This window comes from Eretmochelys imbricata, chromosome 5 (genome assembly GCF_965152235.1).
Source record: "Eretmochelys imbricata isolate rEreImb1 chromosome 5, rEreImb1.hap1, whole genome shotgun sequence".
Lineage (NCBI taxonomy): Eukaryota > Metazoa > Chordata > Testudines > Cheloniidae > Eretmochelys > Eretmochelys imbricata.
Window position 1 is genome coordinate 72,595,898 of NC_135576.1, and position 17,943 is coordinate 72,613,840.

Below are 17,943 nucleotides of genomic sequence, written 5' to 3' on the forward strand. Positions count from 1 at the left end.
AATATATATTCCATTCAGCACAACTTATTTTATCAGCTATTTAAACAGAACAGAATCTATCGCATATCTAACCAGATTGCTTACTAACTCTTTACAAGAGTTCTGACCTGCATTCATGCTCTGGTCCTGGCAAAAGCAACACACAGCCAGAGAGAACCCTTTGTCCCCCACCAGCTTTGAAAGCATCTTGTCTCCTCATTGGTCATTTTGGTCAGGTGCCAGAGAGGTTGTCTTAGCTTCTTAACCCTTTACAGGTGAAAGGGTTTTTTCTCTGGCCAGGAGGGATTTAAAGGTGTTTACCCTTCCCTTTATATTTATGACAACTTGTAAGAATGTGTTTAATGTTTACACTCTATAAAATACTTGTAAGTGGCTACATGCATTAATCTTACTTGTAATGTCTGTATTCCATGCTATAAGGTAATATGAAAGTTTTGCTTTATAATTGTAAAAATGCCTGCTTTGAACTCAGACAGGAGGAGAGGTTCCCCTGGCCCATCAAGGAGGATTACCAAGACTAAGTGGGCCATTGTGAAGCATCACAATACACAGTCTTTACTAATTGCCCCTACACAAGCTACATGCAGAAGGGCACATCCCCTCAGTTTGAATTCTGGAAGAGGGAAATAAAGATAGCTGACATGACGATTTTTTTCATTTCTTTGCTGTTTGAACTCTCATGGGGCTGCACCTAGGAAACAAAAGTAGAGATACCTATGGTCAACCTGGGTTAGCCCTGAAACATTCAGTGGATAGATTACTACATCTCTGTCACCTTTTGGAACCATAGACTAATTCATTTGTACACATATGTTGCCTGCTTTAATCTGTAAATAACCCCCTATCATTTCTTTTGCCTAGTTAATAATCCTTAATTAGTTTACTATATGATTGGCTACAAGTGTTGTCTTTGGTGTGAGATCTGAGGTCCAAATTGAGATGGGGTAAGTTACTGGTCTTTTGGTACTGGAAGCAACCTGAATAGTTTGTGATCTTTAGTGTAAGTGACTATTTATCACTAAGTCTAGTTTGCCTGGGTGGCAAGACAGACTGGAGAGCCCAAGGGAACTGTCTGTGACTCCATGGTAAGACGGTTACAGTGTTTCAGGAGTTCATATTTGTTACTGAGTTGATGAAATCTAATGATAGAACATACCACCAGTTTGGGGTGTCTACCCTGCTTCAAAAAACAGTCTGCCCTGAGGTTGGCACTCATAGTCATGAGCCACTCCAGACAGCATGACCGTATCCTCCATCTCACCCCCTCTACTTCACCTAATCTATTTAGGATCTAATACTGCATGTGAATGGTTTATTAATTAATTTTACAACAAGGTGAGCTCTCTCTCCTTTTTAAGTGTTTTGGTGGAGTCACCCAATTCAGTATAAAAGGCCCAATTCTTTTAAGAAAGGGACTGTGAAGAGACATGCTCTCACTCAGGTATGATGGAGATTAACAAGCTCCTCTGGGCCTGTTCCTCACTAACGAGATGCACCTCCAAGGTTTGTTTGGCCTGGAGGAGGAGGGGCTTAAAAGTGGGGAATTCCCCATGGGAAGGGGTGGTCAACAGGAAAAAGGCTGCCCCAACAGATGCGTCTGGTACAGAGGTAGATCAGCAGAGGAGGAGACACCACTCCCGAAGCTGTTCTGGCTGATAGCAAGTGCCCTAGGAAGAGGGGGAGAAGGTAAACTCTACAAAGAGGCAATAGACTATAGGAGACTAAGCCCTTAGAGCTGAACATCCAGGGGATACATGAGAAACTGGTCCTCTTTCCAGAGAGATCCTCCACTCCCGCAAGGGGAAGGGAAGTGGAGTAGCTAACCCCCTTCCCTTGACTGGTTGCCCTCAGAGAGCATCCCGAAGGGCTGCTAACTGGGGGAGAAGAGAAGGTAAACAATGAACAGGGGACCTGGGGGAGGAGTGTCCAGGGAGCCCCTCCCTGACAGGTAGCCAAAGATCCATATACAGGAACACCTCACTTAAAGTCATCCCAGTTAATGTTGTTACGTTGCTGATCAATTAGGGAATATGCTCATTTAAAGTTGTGCAATGCTCCCTTCTAAAGCCGCCTGCTTTGTCCACTGCTTGCAGGAAGAGCAGCCTGGTGCAGCTAGCTGGTGGGGGCTTGGAACTAGGGTGGGCCGGCAGCCCCCTATCAGCTCTCTGCTCCCCTAAGTTCCCTGTGCAGCAACTGCCCAGCAGGCTACCGATTGCCTGCAGTTCAGCTGTCCCTCCCGCACTGCCATGTGCTGCTCCTGCCCTCTGCCTTGGAGCTGCTTCCCGAGTCTCCTGCTTGCTGTGTGTGGTGGTGGTGGGGGGTGGGCTAATGTCAGGGTGTCCCCCTGCACCCCACTTACCCTATCTTCCATAGGGCAGGGGGGACACACAACAGGGCTCAGGATGGAGGGAGCTTCCTGGCAGCAGCTGCTGTCTCAGCTTGCTGATTAATTTAAAAAGGCAGTGTACTTAAAGGAGCAATACATATCTCTCTCACACCAGGTGTGTGTCTCTGTCTGCCATGCTGTCTCCCCTCCCTCCATTCATGCTGCCTTGAAGAGTGTGAGGCTACATCTGAGGTGGGCAAACTGGCCCATGGGCCACATCCGGCCCGCAGGACCCTCTTGCCCAGTCCCTGAGGTCCCGGCCGGGGAGGACAGTCCCAGTCTCCTCCCCCGCTGTTCCCCTTCCCCCGCAGCGTCAGCACACCGTGCAGCCGACACAACGCTCTGGGCGGTCGGGCAGCGCAGTTGCAGAGCCGCAGCCTGACCCAGTGCTCTGGGTGGCACAACTGTAGTGCCGCCAGCCACCGGTGCTCCAGACAGTGCGGTAAGGGGCCGGGGGGGGGGGTTGGATGGAGGGCAGGGGAGTTTGGGGGGTGGTGGTTGGAGTTGGGGGTGTGGATAGGGGTTGGGGCGGTCAGAGGACGGGGAACAGAGGGGTTGGATGGGCCAGGGGTCCCGGAGGGCAGTCAGGAAGGAGAGGAGGGGGTGGATGGGGCAGCAGGGGGCAATCGGGGTGAAAGGTCCAGGGGTAGTCAGGGGACAGGGAGCAGGGGTGGTGGATGGGTCAGGAGTCCTGGGGGGGCATCAGGGAATGGGGGGGTTGGATGGGGCAGGAGTCCCAGGGGAGCTGTCGGGGGTGAGAAGCTGGGGGGGGTTAGGTAGGAGGCGGGGGCTGCGCCATGCCTGGCTGTTTGGGGAGACACAGCCTCCCCTAACTGGCTCTCCATACAATTTTGGAAACTTGATGTGGCCCTCAGGCCAAAAAGTTTGCTAGCCCCTGGGCTACATTAACAACAATGAGTTAACTCTTGAGGGCTCAGCTAGGGTGACCAGATGTCCCAATTTTATAGTGACAGTCCCAATTTGGGGGTCTTTTTCTTATATAGACTCCTATTACCACCACCCCCCAGTCCCGATTTTTCACATTTTGCTGTTGTAGGCTCAGCCAATTGCTAGTTCATCATTTAGCGGTAAGGCATCCCCGGGGAAATATCCCACCCTCTGACTTCACCACCTCAACCAAGCTTCACAATCATCATTGCTGTGTACCAGTATTAAATTTTTTGTTTAAAACTTGTACTCTGTGTGTGTGTGTATGTATGAGTATGTGTATGTGTGTGTATATATATATATATATATATATATATATATATAATGTAAGCAGAGTCAGGATGAGCTCTACCCTGACATCTGGTGGCGAGTTGTGGTGGGTTACGGAAAACAACTTCAAGGGCTGATCTCATTTGCATAGGCACACCCAGCCCGCCTAGTTGGTCACTTTGGCTGCTATAGGAGCCCCAGTTTCTCTGTTGTTGGGGCAAGAAGAATAAACTGTTATCCTGATTATGTGAATCAAGGACAGTGGAACTGTCCTTGGCCTTTTGTTATGATGGAGGGACTCGCCATCAACTAAGCAGCACTCGCTAGGCAAGGGTCATGGGTTCCAAAACCCAGTGAATTGAGAGAGGCTGGGGATAGGTATTAATACCTGGTGCGGGTCCTACATGCCAATTGCACCCTCTCTCTCCCCCCCCCCCACCCCCCCCGGTGGAATATCAGAGCTAGTTTTGATTCCACTAGGAGTCTAGTTACAGGCTGCTGAGCTGAGTTCACTTTGGGCCAATGGTGTACCAGCACTAAGGCTCCCCTAGTACAAGCAGAAATCACTAAAGAGCTAAAATTACTAAGAGCTGAAATCACTGAGCGTTGTGTTTAGTGGTGGGGCCTGAAGAGAGATTGTGGAGCAGTTTGCGGGACAGCAGGAATGGCTCACGAGATGGCTGGTGGAGCAGAGCCCTACGGAGAGGTTGGGCAGTCAGCTTTGGACCACATAAGGTGCCCCTTAAACCCCCCCCCCGCCCCATTTCCACCCAGGTTGGGAGGTAAAATTCTACAGATAAACTTTTGAACTCTGGGGCTGCACTGACCAGGGACAGAGACTTTTGGGTTGTTGGTTGCTGGACTCAAGAACCAAAGGGAAAGGACATGGCCCAGTTTGCTTGGGATGGGTTTTGGCTCATGGGTTGTGTTATGAATTCTGTTGGTGGTGTTTCCCTAACACAATGCCACATTGTTTCTCTCTGTTATTAAAAGGCTTTTGCTACACCCAGACTCTGTGCTTCTGAGAGGGGAAGTATTGCCTCTTAGAGGCGCGTAGCAGGGGTGGTATATATTTGTCCCAGGTCACTGGGTGGGGGCTCGAGTCAGTTTTGCATTGTGTTATTGGAATGAAACTCCTAGATACTGAACCCGGCCCTTGTTGCTGCCAACTCTGATGGGCAGAAGGGTTACATATCTATAGTGGCAAATTACCGGTACAATTATGATGGGTCCCGCGCTTCCTCTTCTTGGGGGTGGGGGATAGGGTGGTTCAGGGCACAGTTCCCTGCTCCTGAACTAGGGTATCTACTGTCCCACCACTAACCCAGAGAAGGGTAGTGGAGAGGGAGGGACCCGGGCCCCCCCTTTACTCCGGGTCCTAGGGATAGTGGTAAACCACTTGGACTAGTGCTTCCTTCCCCTGCTACTTCCCTCTCCTGCTCTTCAGCTTGTGGGGCTTCCTGCCTTTTCTCTCTCTCTCTTCACAAGCTGGGTGTCTCTTTACCTAGGGTCTTGATCTTCTAGCCAGCCATGGCACTTCTCCAAACTCTCCTCTGCTCCAACTCCTTTTCCTGGCTGATTGAAGCAGGAGGTTTTTATCAGGTGATTAGCTTCAGGTGCTCTAAGTGGCTTCAGGTGCTTTTAATTAATCTATAGAAACCTTTCTTCCCTCTACAGGGAATAAGGTTTCTCCTCATCTTGGGACTTACATATCTCTCCTATATCACTCTCCTGCTGCCTTCTGGCCATGCTGTATCACAATATATAATATAGTCTTTTGTCTGGTGAAAAAAATGTCCCTGGAACCTAACTCCCCCACCCCCATTTACCTTAATTCTTACGGGGAAATTGGATTTGCTTAACATTGTTTCTCTTCAAGATGCATTTTTCAGGAACGTAACTACAACGTTAAGGAAGGAGTTACTGTACAAGTATGCATAATGTGTGCTACATTTTCATGCATAATTCCTTAGAGGTTGTAATATGTATTCTTCCCTAATTTTTCTAAAATATGCTGCTGTTACAGAATGGCTAATGTGTTCCAACTCAGGGGTGTTACAACCCAGATGGAGTTGTATTTCAGTAGTATGATTCTATGTATATACAATTTACGAAGTTCTTTTGACTCCTTAAGGGTGATACGGACTAATACTGTACATAATATTTTATTGTGAAAATGTAACTTGATAACTAACCTGCAATTTGCCAAGTTCCAGAGGGAAACTAAACAAAGCTGAGAACAAAATGTTTGGAAGTGACACAGCAAATTAACGTACCATCTGATATGCAACATCTACAGCCTTTGCTGTTTTCTTTTATGCAGGGCAGAATTCAAAGGCTCTCCATGAGGTAAGAGAAGAGAGAGAGGGTGTTTTTGTAAATTGAGACAAGACAAATGAAAGCAGAAAGTACAAACAGCCCCTTTTAAAGAATTGTTTGATGTCCCCTAATTATAAATCAGGGTTTTCTGATTCTAATTCTGTGCTATCCATTGAATACATTATATCTCCCATTTGAACAGCATGGGATAAATTCTGAGGTCCTGATTTGGTGTTCACTCTGTCCTTACTCAGGCAAAATCCCATGGATGTTAAGATTTGGCCCATTTTTTTTATATTCTGTGTTAGGTGCACATTTATTTCAGTGTTTGGAGTAGTAGTACAAATCTGGACTCTGAAGAATGTGCACAGAATGGCATGCTGCAGAGTTTTGTTTTGTTTTTATTATTAAAAGGTCAGTACATTCCTATTTTTTTTTCTGTTTTTATATTTCTCTAATTTGAATACCTTTTTTGGAGAATGAGCCACTTAGCTGTCTTGCTGGAGAAGCAGAAATGGAAAACTGCACCTACTTTTGGGATCTGATTTGGCTCTTAGTTCTTGCTTTGCTATAATAGACATGCATCAGCTATGCAGTAACTATCACAAAACAGATATGCTGTATCTGCAAAATTCTTCTATCTAGATGTTCAGACCTAGAGCTGTATTGCTTAGCATTAGGGAAAGAGAAGCAAAACAAAGGGGAGAGAGGTGGGAACTGGATATCTGCTAATGTGAAACCATAGGTTAAAACAGATTTCCTTGTTGGGGTTAGATACAGTTTCTAAATTCCTATGTTTGAGCAATAATATGGTATGAAATAGTAGAAGAGAAATTAATCATTAATAAAAATATATAGAGAGATGAAGATTGACACCTCTGTTTTAGGGTCCAAACCTGAATACCTTACAAAGGGCTAGATTGCGTCTTTTAAACACAACCCTGAGACACCCCACTGAGGTGCCATTGGTGTAGTGCGTCCCTCTTGTGTTCGGGGTAGAAATAACCCACTACTGACCTTTAACAGGACACAGCATCCAACTAGCTCCACTGACCGGGTGTGTAGGAGCCAAGGATCCACTCCCCTCCTGCCCATGGGCTGGTGATAGGAGCTGTAGGAGGGAAGGGAGCTCTTCTCTTCCATACTCAGCCAGGAGCCATGATATGGACAGGTCTATCTTGGCCACATGCAGAGGTCTGAGTGGAGGCTTAAGCCCTTTTCTACACACCCACCTGGCGCATAAGGTGAAAGCACAATCTAGCTTTGATTCCTTACTCAGGCAAAAGACCCATTGGCTTCAGTGGGCATCTTGCTTCATGATTAGACCTTTAGGGACCAATCCTCCAAACATACATGGATGTTTGTACCTTTTGTGAGTAGTGCCACTAATGTGAAATGTCCCATAATAGAACTATTCTTATGAATAAAGTTACACATGTACTTAAGATGTTTTCAAGACTGGGGACTTGAACATGCCAGGTGATGGATAGATATGTACAGGACACTGTACAGTCTAATGCATCCTTTGATAAAATACCAAAATGTAATGGCCTTTATTCAAGTCCTTGGGACTCATCTTTAAAGGTGCCAAAGGATTTATTGTGATTTAACCAAGTTCTGCTCTACTGGAGTTCTTTTATTGCTTCTAAAAATAGGTATTCTGAGGAAGTTCAATCACTTAATAAAAAGCAGAAACTATTAAAATGATCCAAACTGAGAAAGGTAACACCGAGAATAGAAAATAAATAAAAAGACGTGAAATACTATTTCAAATTGATTTCATTTAAATCTAAAGTGGGGACGGAAAGCCTCACAACAAAACTTGGATAGTGAAATGGGGCCCGTTTCTCATTACCAAAGTTCTTGAAGTGTTCCAGGCAAGTCGCTTTAGCAAAATTATATTTGGACATGAATGAGGCCATTTCACATAAACCTTAGGGTCTTAGGTAGGACCTATGAAATATCTGAAAGCTCTTTACTAGGATAAGTACAATAAAAATTTTAGAGGCTTTCTGAATAATCTTACAGAATTGCTATGATTCTCTATTGAATTCTGTAGCACTTAAAAAAAAATTAAATTATTAGATTCTATAGGACTTCTCCATAAGGGTGTTAGACAAATAAGTAGGATGCCTGTTCTAGTTTTAACAACCAAAATGAGGCATATGGTGAACACACAACAGGCCAAAACTTGGGTGTCTTAAACTTAGCTTCCTAAATCCATTATAGGTAACAAGTGGCTTCACTTTTCAGTGGTACTGAGCACCCACGACTACCAATGAGAACTATGGATTCTCAACACCTCAACAAATAAGGCCACTTTGTAAGTTATCCAACCAACCTCTCAGACGTTAGCTATAAACACTAAACCAGGGATTAATATTGTGGTTTACAATATTTTTGACCAAAAATACTGGCCAAGTCTTAAAGTCAATTCAGAGGTGAAGTATAACTTATGCTCAGTTAAACTCTCTTAGGGCTTTTCAACATGTGAAACAATTATAACCATAATTATTCCACTATAGCTACTCTGGTCAATTTCCCTGTGAAGACAAGCCGCCCAGTGTGCTACTTATACCTAAGCTAGCGTCTTCTGGCTCACTGAGGTATATGTCGCACCAATTCACACTCCCGAGGACACTGAAAGAAAAAGTGTGTGTGTTTTACTGTTAGTTTCTCCTCTCCAGCCAACCCTGTTTGTCTGTTCTGCACCCATTGCGTGTCTTTTCATAAACCCAACCTTTTAACTCTCTGGGGCAGCAAGTCTTTTTGCTACATGTACTAGGCACTGCACAACCAATGGGGCCGATAGATGCTACTACAATTAAAATTATTTGTAAGAAGCTCCAAGAGGTAAATGGGAAGAGAGGGTCTAAGTTATTGTAGATCAGAATTATCCACCACCTTTGAATTTTATCCTGTGAATTAGAGGGAATGTGGAGGGAACCTAAGTTGGCATAACTTGCCTACTGAGGGGACTGGAAGAAAGAGTACAGTATATTATGATTTCCTCTAGACTTTCTTAGCCAAGCTTAGACAGATTGCTGAATAGGGCCCATGAAAAGCACAAGTGCTTATCTGTATTCTGTCTGCACACCCACAAACAGAAAAACCAGAGAGCAAAATACGGTATAAATCCTGTAGGGGCAAAGGGTGTGTGTGTGTGTGTTTCTGATTAAGTGCAGTCACCTGTCAGTATTTTGTAAGTGACGCTTGTAGATCTTTGAAAGAGTTGAATTTGTTTCCAAGTTTTGTTTTCAAGAGTGTTTTGCCTCTGGAAAGGAGATTTGGGGGTCTAGATATCTTATATAAAAAGATTATAAACATACCTTTGCGATTTTTCTTTTAAGATAGTATTTTTTATCGTTAAAGTTTCCAGAAAGTAGAGAAGAGCAATTATTCATGGAATATGCAGACTCTGAAATATCATCCTTCATTTGAATTTAATCTTTGACATTTCCCTTTTGAAACAGACTGCAGCTGGATATTAACCACATGTGTTGGCAGAGGTCTGCAATAATTAATATGTAGCAGAGAAAATGCTAATAAAACAAAAAAGGAAACAGATTGCAAATATAAAATCTGAAAGTGTCTTTGATATGACTCTTGATGACTTCACCTGCTTATAGGCAGAAGTGGATCCACATTAACCCTGGTAGGGGAAAGAATTGTCACTTGATTTGTCTTAACATGTTACTTCATGTACTGTTGCAAAACCTTTGTGAAGTGCTTTGAGATCTACAAAGGCTAAATGTTATCTTTATTACCCCAACATTGATGCATATTAAACCAATGGATAAATAAAACTTGTACTTGATTAAGGACCTAATAGTTCTCTATGCCACATGATTACATTTGCAGGGTGGAGGAAGATGGTATAGAGCTTATTCCCTGTTTCCTTCCTAACATACCCATGTAGTAGTAGGGCTCTTGAACAGAAGGATGACAGGAAAGGGGCGATTTAGCATACTCATTGATACTCCATGGCTTCAAGGGTCTATGGCCTGTCAGTTTGGCTGTATGGTTACACCTTTGGTCTACCTATACGTATGGTGGCTACACTGACTAGAAGGGGGTGCACATTGTTCTCCTTCTAAGCAGCAGTACGATGCATACCAGAGAGTATTCTCCTAGGCTGCCCTGCACTTGCAGGAAGGCTACTGGATTCTTCATTAAGTCACCAGCCTTCACTTGCTCACCCCCATTTTTGTACCTCATGTAAGTAAGGGCAGTGGTTTGCTTTGAGACTGTAATAGAAAAAAGAAGTTTCTAAATTTGAGGTTGTCAACTATGTAGCTGTTCAGATAGATAACACAAACTTCAGCAGAATGCAACCTGTCTGGTTTCATGTGTCCTGCTAAAGTGTGGACAGCGGATCTCACAATTCACAGGAACAAAATGCTGTTTCATTAGATTATTAGGGCACAGTCCAAAGTCTAGTGGAGTCTTTCCACTGACTTCAATGGGATTTGGATCAGGCTCAAAATTTGTATCATTTTATATATGACTCCTAACAGGCAAATCCAAGGACCTAGCCAAATACTGAATTGGGCATTTGAGTATCTTGCTGAGTACGAATTCTCTCTTCTAGGGCATGGATCAGCTCTACAGGTTCTCAACTGGGTCTACATTAGCTTAATGGCTGAATTAGCCTCTGTAGTCCAAGCATGCTTCTAATATGGCAGAGGAGGGGTAAAACCTGTGCAGTAGCTTCTTCCCTGAGCCCACCCTCGGCTCCTTCCCTTTCACACTGCTAGGTAGGGGCTGCCATGGAGCTGTGTTTTGCTTAACATAAGGCTTTGTAGCCCCTGCACAGCCTCCAAATCCAGCTCCAATAGAACCATACCAGAGGCATCTCTGCTAGCCTCAGAGAGGGGGAAAGATTTGCCCTTAAATACAAGTGATTCCCAGTTACAAATATCTACCTCCAACAGCTTGACTTCTATTGATGTGCTTGAGAAACAAATAATGGACATGACTTGTTTCATGCTAATGGGAGAATTTGGGTCATTCTAGCTAGAATCATAGAATGTAGGTCTGGAAGAGATTTCAAGAGGTCATAAAGTCCAGCCCCCTTCACTGAGTCAGAACCAAGTCAATTTAAACTATCCCTGACAGTCTAAGTCTACTCAGACTATCCCTGACAGGTTGTCTGCCTGTTGTTAAAAACCTCCAATGATGAGGATTCCATAGCCACCCTTTGAAGCTTATTCCGGAATTTAACTAACCTTATTAGTTACAAAGCTTTTCCTAATATCTAATCTAAAACTCCCTTGCTACAGATTAAGCCGATTACTACTTCTTCTACCTTCAGTAGATATGGAGAACAATTGATCACCATCCTCTTTATAACAGCCCATAACCAGTGATGAGCTGCCAAAATCTTAACCGGTTCCCTCCTCACCCCACGAGGGGGTCATGGCCCGTGCCCACCCCGCAGGACCCCTACCCTATCCACCCCCCTCCCCTGTCCCCCGACTGCCCCCAGAACCGGGCAGGAGGGTCTCGTGGGCCACTGTAGTGGGTGCTCGCCCCGCCCCTAAGAGCCAGAGGGACCTGCCGGGGGGCAAGGTGAGGAGTCCTGGCAGTGCTTACCTGGGGTGGCTCCTGGAAAGCTTTCAGCAGGTCCCTCTGGCTCCTAGGGGTGGGGTAGCATAGCTAGGGGGGGAGCGGCCGAATCAGCTGTTCACGTGGGAACTCTGGTCGGGAGGAGGCTGAGAAGCAGGCGGCAGCTTTGCGCTCAGGCCCAGGGAGGCAGAGGTGAGCTGGGGTGGGGAGTGGTTCCCCTGCGCGCCCCTCCCGGGTTACCTGCTGCGGCACGGGCGGCTCTTCTCGTGCTCCCCCCCCAGCTCTAGCTCACCTCTGCTCCCACATCCTTATTCTTGAGCCTGAGCGCGAAGTCGCCGCTTGCTTCTCAGCCCTCCCAGGCTTCCCGCGCAAACAGCTGATTTGCAGGAAGTGGGGAGGGAGCAGAGCGGAGGTGAGGTGAGTTGGGGCCGGGCGTGGGGTGGGGTGGGGAGCTGCCGGTGGATGCTCTGCACCCACCATATTTTCCCTGTGGGTGCTTCAGCCCTGGAGCACCCATGGAGTCGGCGCCTAAGGCGCCACTTTTGACCGGTTGTTAAATTTAGAAGCCCTTTTAGAACCGGTTGTCCCGAGGGACAACCGGTTCTAAAAGGGCTTCTAAATTTAACAACCGGCCAAAAGTGCCCATCACTGCCCATAACATATCTGAAGACTATTATTGGGTCCCCCCTCAGTCATCTTTTCTCAAGACTGAATATGCCCCTATTTTTTTAACCTATCCTCATAGGTCAGGTTTTCTAAATCTTTTATCTTGTTCTTGTTTTTTGTTGTTCCTCTCTTCCAGATTCTCAGCAATTTATTCACATCTATCCTTAAGTGTGGTACACAGAACTTCAGCCAGGGCCTCACTAGAACTCTGTAGAGGTGAACAATTGCCTCCTGTTACATGCAACATTCCTGTTAATACACCTCAGAATTATATTAGCCTTTTTTGCACCTGCATCCCATTGTGAACTCTCATTCAATTTGTGATCTACTATAACCTACAGATCCTCTTCAGCAGTACTACCACAAGTTCTACCTTGTTGTTCCCCATTTTGTAGCTGAGCTTTTCATTTTTCCTTCCTAGGTGCAGTACTTTTCACGTGTCTTCATTCAATTTCATCTTGTTGATTTCAAACCAAATCTCTAATTTATCAAGGTCATTTTTCATTCTAATCTTGTCCTCCAAGCTGCTTGAACCCCTCCTCCACAAATTTTACAAGCATACTCTCCACTCCGTTGTCCAAGTCATTAATGAAAACCTTGACTAGTACTGGACACAGGACTAACCCCTGCAGGACCCCACTAGACATGTCCTCCCAGTCTGACAGCAAACAGCTGAGAACTAGTCTTTCTGACTCTATAAATGTCCTCTCTGGAATCTGGAGGTAGGGGAGGGATGTTAGGTGAGTACCTGAAGATTAAATAAAAGGATAGCAAAAAAAGAAGGAACAATGAAAAGAGGGGAGGGGAGAAGTGGTGTAGCTATCCCTTGGTAATGAGAGGATTAAGATGGATACCCTGTAAAACCTCCCAGGAAAAAATGAATTGCTCCACTGTTTCTTGTGAGGTGCTAAGTGTTGAGGATCTCTCTGCTTCCATTCCCATAAAGAGGCAGGATATCCATCTACCCAGTGGTATGGGTGAGCTTTTAAAGATGCTGTTGCTGCTGAGACTTCATTTTTGAGATAATGGGAATAAGTCTTCACATAAGCCTACCAGACAGGTTGGCTGACGGGGTAAGGGAGAAGTTTAGAGCTTGAGCTGCTGTGCCCAAGAGAAGGTGAGGGAATGGGGGGAGGTAGCTTTGTATGTGTATTTGAGATACTAGAGAAATCTTACCTTGCGCTGTTCTGTTTGTTCAGAACGACAGTACGAACCAGGAAAGTATTTTAATCTTTGAACACTTAACGGGGTTGGGCCATATGTTTTTATGTGGCTAGCCTAAAAAAGTCCCTCTATTGAAGCACCCTCATCCAGACCCATCAAATTTGGACTAAAACTCCCATACTAAAAGGAGTACCAACTCCTCCCCCCACGAGAGAAATTAATAACTTATTGTAACTACAACCAGTATGTGGGGTGGATACCAGTCCACTAGCAAACTGAACTGAGATCACCAACTCACTTCACATACTGCAGGTCAATGTCAGTAACTAACAGCTTTCTATCACACTTTGTCCTGGGCTGGATTTGAACAAATGACTTGGACACACAAAGTTCAAGAGATCCCCTTTACCAAATGTCTAAGACAGTGTTTCTCAACTGGAAGAACCAGGGAATTGTAAGGGGTTAAATTTGATTGCAATATAAAGCAAAGAAAATATCATTTAGCCCCCACCCCCACACACCCCATTACCTTTCAAGATCACAGCTGTGTATGAAAAAACTAAGGCCTGATATCTGAACAGACCTATAAAATGTCATGAATTAATGTTGAATTAATGCTGATGTTAGTTTTGAGACTAAATAAGGTAACTTTGTTTGCAGTGCTTATAGCCGCAAAGTGATCTGAAAAGCAGATTTTTCTGACCTTCAAATGAATAATACAATGCTAATAAAACTATAATCCTTAATAAATAAATGGCCTTATTATCCACAGTAATTAAGAATTCATCTCTAAGCTCTTAACTTTATCCATTTTGCCTTTGTAATTATTCTGTGTGCTTTGAGTTGGTAAGATTTCTATGCTTCTCATTTTTGGAAGAGTTTTGGAGTTAGGGAATTACTCTAATACAAACACATTTCCCTGTGGAGATACAAATATAACAAGCATTTTTTTTCATGTCGGAAGTACTTCTCAGCTTTCCCAGTGCAGTGAGAGCAAAGAAACGGAGTGTGAATGCTGAGTGACACAAACTGGATGATGAGTGCTGACCTTTTCTGCAATGACTTATGCCATATTGATGGGGCCATTGAAGTGTTTGGAGCATTTGTAAATCATCACTAGGTTTGGCTCCAAGAAGGAGCACATGTACTGTTGAACTGCTGTAACAGGAAACTGGATAGTAATTGATAAAACTAATGGCAGCCCAAGGTAAAATAAGCATCTATTCAGTCAGCACTCAAGCACATGCTTAGCTTTAAGCATGCTTTGCTGAAACAGGGCTAGAACTGTTTGATTTAAAGCTTAATATCATTGGCTGCAATATATACTCATATTACCCTGCACCATGACCCACAGAAATGTTAAGTGACTGCAGAATATACCTGTTGTTTCTTTGGAATATCAAATGAGCTCACAATATTGAAAAACCTTGGTTTTATTATGACTCAGATCTATAGAACTCATATATTGCTGCAGTTTCTTTTCTAAGGGGATGACATCCTTTTGGCCTCTCTGTGACTGCAGAAAGGCCAGAATGCAGCAGATTGCAATGGCTCCACTAACATAGGGGAGATGGACACTGAAAATGCTGCATAAAGTGATGTAGAATCTACCTGTGTGCTGCCAAACTCTGCACTGGCATTGCACACAGGAGAGGGGTGTGTGTGTGGTGTCATGTGGGCAGGTCAGGGAAGTGATGGAGCAGTGGCCATTGGGTCCATGAATTACATCCACTAGACACAAATGCTGCAGGGTAGAGGGCAACTGTAGTAGATGGGCTGCAGCAGAATTGTCTACCTCTGTGCCAAGTTTCTATTTTAATTCACCGTACAGAGCCTGTTTACTTGAGCTTTCTACAGCGGTGTGACTTTCACCTTTACAAAACATTGTTTTCAGCTTCTGACTCAGCTCCCGTAGGCTAACATGGAGAACACATAGGAGTGAGCAATGCCACGTGGCTCATGTGGGGGGTGGGGGAGAGGGAGCGCGGAATAGGGTTTATTTTTCCTTCAAATAAAATGCAGGCTATTATTGTATGTTTTTGTTTTTTGTTTAGTTTTTCTCTCTTCTTCCTTCCACCCACCTCCGACCAAAAATGTTTGGCAATGCAAAGACAGGGCAAACAATGATAGTTTCACAAAGATGTTGGTGGGTGGCAGATGGGGAAAGACCTGTTTCTGAGTACACAATCTGTAAATTGCTAGCTCTTGCTTTCTTTTCCTAGAAGTGCAAATTCCTTTCATCCCAACTGGTAAAGCAGGCTCAAAAGTGAGAGAGATCGACCCATAACCACAACCTTTGTAAAGTTTCTTTGGGGAAAACAAAATTCTTTGTACTGCTAAAATTGACACTGCCACTTTACGCAAGTAAAATTATGAGCATAACACATGAAATGATTAAATGAAAACTGAACTATCCTGCTTTAGCCTTAGCTCCAATACGTATTATAATGTCCTGTAAAGAAACCAACTATGCTCCTGGTGAAGATTTAGGTAGTTATAAGTAGATGTCTGGTCAACGGAAATGTCTAAGAAATGTGTTGTTTCTTTAAAAGGGCTCAATCCTGCATGGTGCTGAGCAATCTGGCCTCAATCCAGCAAAGCACTTAAGCACACAATTAGCTTTCAACAGTACTAAGGTGCTTAAAACCTAATTAAGTGCTTTGCTGGATCCAAGCCAGAGTACTCTGCACATCCAGGATGGAGCCCATAATGGTGTAAAAGGTTCAGAGAAGTCCTAAACTCTAAAGTGGGATGAAAAAGCATGACTGGTACTGGCAAATCCTTGGAAGAACCGATCACAAAAATGGTATGTTCTGCTGTGTAATGCTGTGGATATTGTGGCTCCCTTGTACATGCTCATAATTTACTGCTGTGGAACTCCAACCATATGAGCCTATTGCAGAATATATATATGTGTGTGTGTGTGTGTGTGTGTCTATATATATATATAGAGAGAGAGAGAGAGAGAGAGAGAGAGAGTGAGTGGTAAACCCAGGACAAACAGCTACAAAGGGGGAGGGTAGTAATTAGTCCCAGGGGGTTAAAAGGCCCCTCCCTATCCACTGAAGAGAGATAACCAAGGGGCAATAAGGTTCAGCTGGAAAGGGGGTTGCTAGGGAACCACTTAGGTTCAGCTGACTCCAACTACTTGAGACCTTTTTAAACCCTCCCCTGGGTGGAAGGATGGGGGGAGTAGTTAGTAGGCTGTTTGTAGCAAGACACCAGACCCTTCCCAGTAGGGAGGCTACACTCCCTACCCAGAAGGGAAGGAAAACAAGCACAAGGGACTGACTCAGGAGAGGAGTAGCAGGACCAGGACCCTGTGCCACCTATAAGGATTTGCCTTGTCCAAGGCTAAAAAGGACTGAGCCTGCTGAGGCAAACAAGGTATTTTGCCACAATATATATATATATATTCATTCCTTGGTCCAAACTTTTGTTTCTAAATTTCTTGCACTAGTAACTTTATAGCTTAACCCAGTCAAAGGCACATTTTGTCACAAATGGCAAACATCAGTTGGTATTTATTCACCCCTATCTCACATTGTTTTGTGCCTTAACATCTCAGTGGGTGCAGGGATAAAGGACTGGTGGACAAGGAAGAGGTGTTGAAATCCTCTGTGATTCTGGAGCTTGAGAATTTTTTTTTTTTTTGCTTTTACTCACCCCTTATGCCACAATCCTGTAATTAAACTACCTATAAACTATTTAAAAAATAAAAAAGACAAAAGGTTTCTGAAAAACTATTTACCCAACGCTCTCCTTCCACTAAAGCAACGCTATAGCCATTCTTCAGGCACCAGGATTCTGTGCTGCTTCAGTCATCCACCTAGGAAGATAAAACAGAGATAGAAACTTGCCATCTACAGGAAGGGATTGTGGGGGCATAGTTCAACTTGGAAAGAGGGAGGAGGAAGGCAGGCTGGGGAATGGGCTAGAGCCGTGCTGATCATGAGTGTCTGTCCCTGGCTTCTTGACATACATAAAATGTCCTTTAACTACTCAGCAGCAGAGGTTTCTTGTGACTCCACGATGAATCAGTCATTACGTTCAGAGACCTATAGGCAATCTAAAAATACATTTAGAAACACCTTGGATAACTTTTATACCAAGCCTTTGTAGAAGAATTACTTGCTGTGTAAAGTGACAGGTCTCAGAGTAGCAGCCGTGTTAGTCTGTATCTGCAAAAAGAAAAGGAGTACTTGAGGCACCTTAGGGACTAACCAATTTATTCGAGCATAAGCTTTCGTGATCTACAGCTCACTTCATCGGATGCATGCAGTAGAAAATACAGTGGGGAGACTTATATACACAGAGAACATGAAACAATGGGTGTTACCATACACACTGTAACCAGAGTGATCAGGTAAGCTGAGCTATTACCAGCGGAGGGGGGTGAAACCTTTTGTAGTGATAATCAGGGTGGGCCATTTCCAGCAGTTGACAAGAACATGTGAGGAACAGTTCTTGGGAGACAGACCAGTCCTTGCTTACAGACAGCCCCCCGACCTGAAGCAAATACTCACCAGCAACCACACAACAAAACACTAACCCAGGTACCTATCCTTGCAACAAAGCCCGTTGCCAACTGTGCCCACATATCTATTCAGGGGACACCATCA

The 17,943-nt window shown here is 44.4% G+C and overlaps 1 long non-coding RNA gene across 1 annotated transcript in view; it reads right to left on the reverse strand.

The window, feature by feature from the left end:
* Positions 1 to 625: 625 nt before the first annotated feature.
* Positions 626 to 17,943, reverse strand: part of LOC144264591 (uncharacterized) — a 101,032-nt gene continuing 83,714 nt past the window's right edge. Inside the window, exons 2-3 of the long non-coding RNA XR_013346077.1 lie at positions 17,073 to 17,150; positions 626 to 691 (exon numbers count right to left, since the gene is read on the reverse strand). This is a non-coding gene — a long non-coding RNA (uncharacterized LOC144264591). The remainder of the gene's footprint in view (positions 692 to 17,072; positions 17,151 to 17,943) is intronic.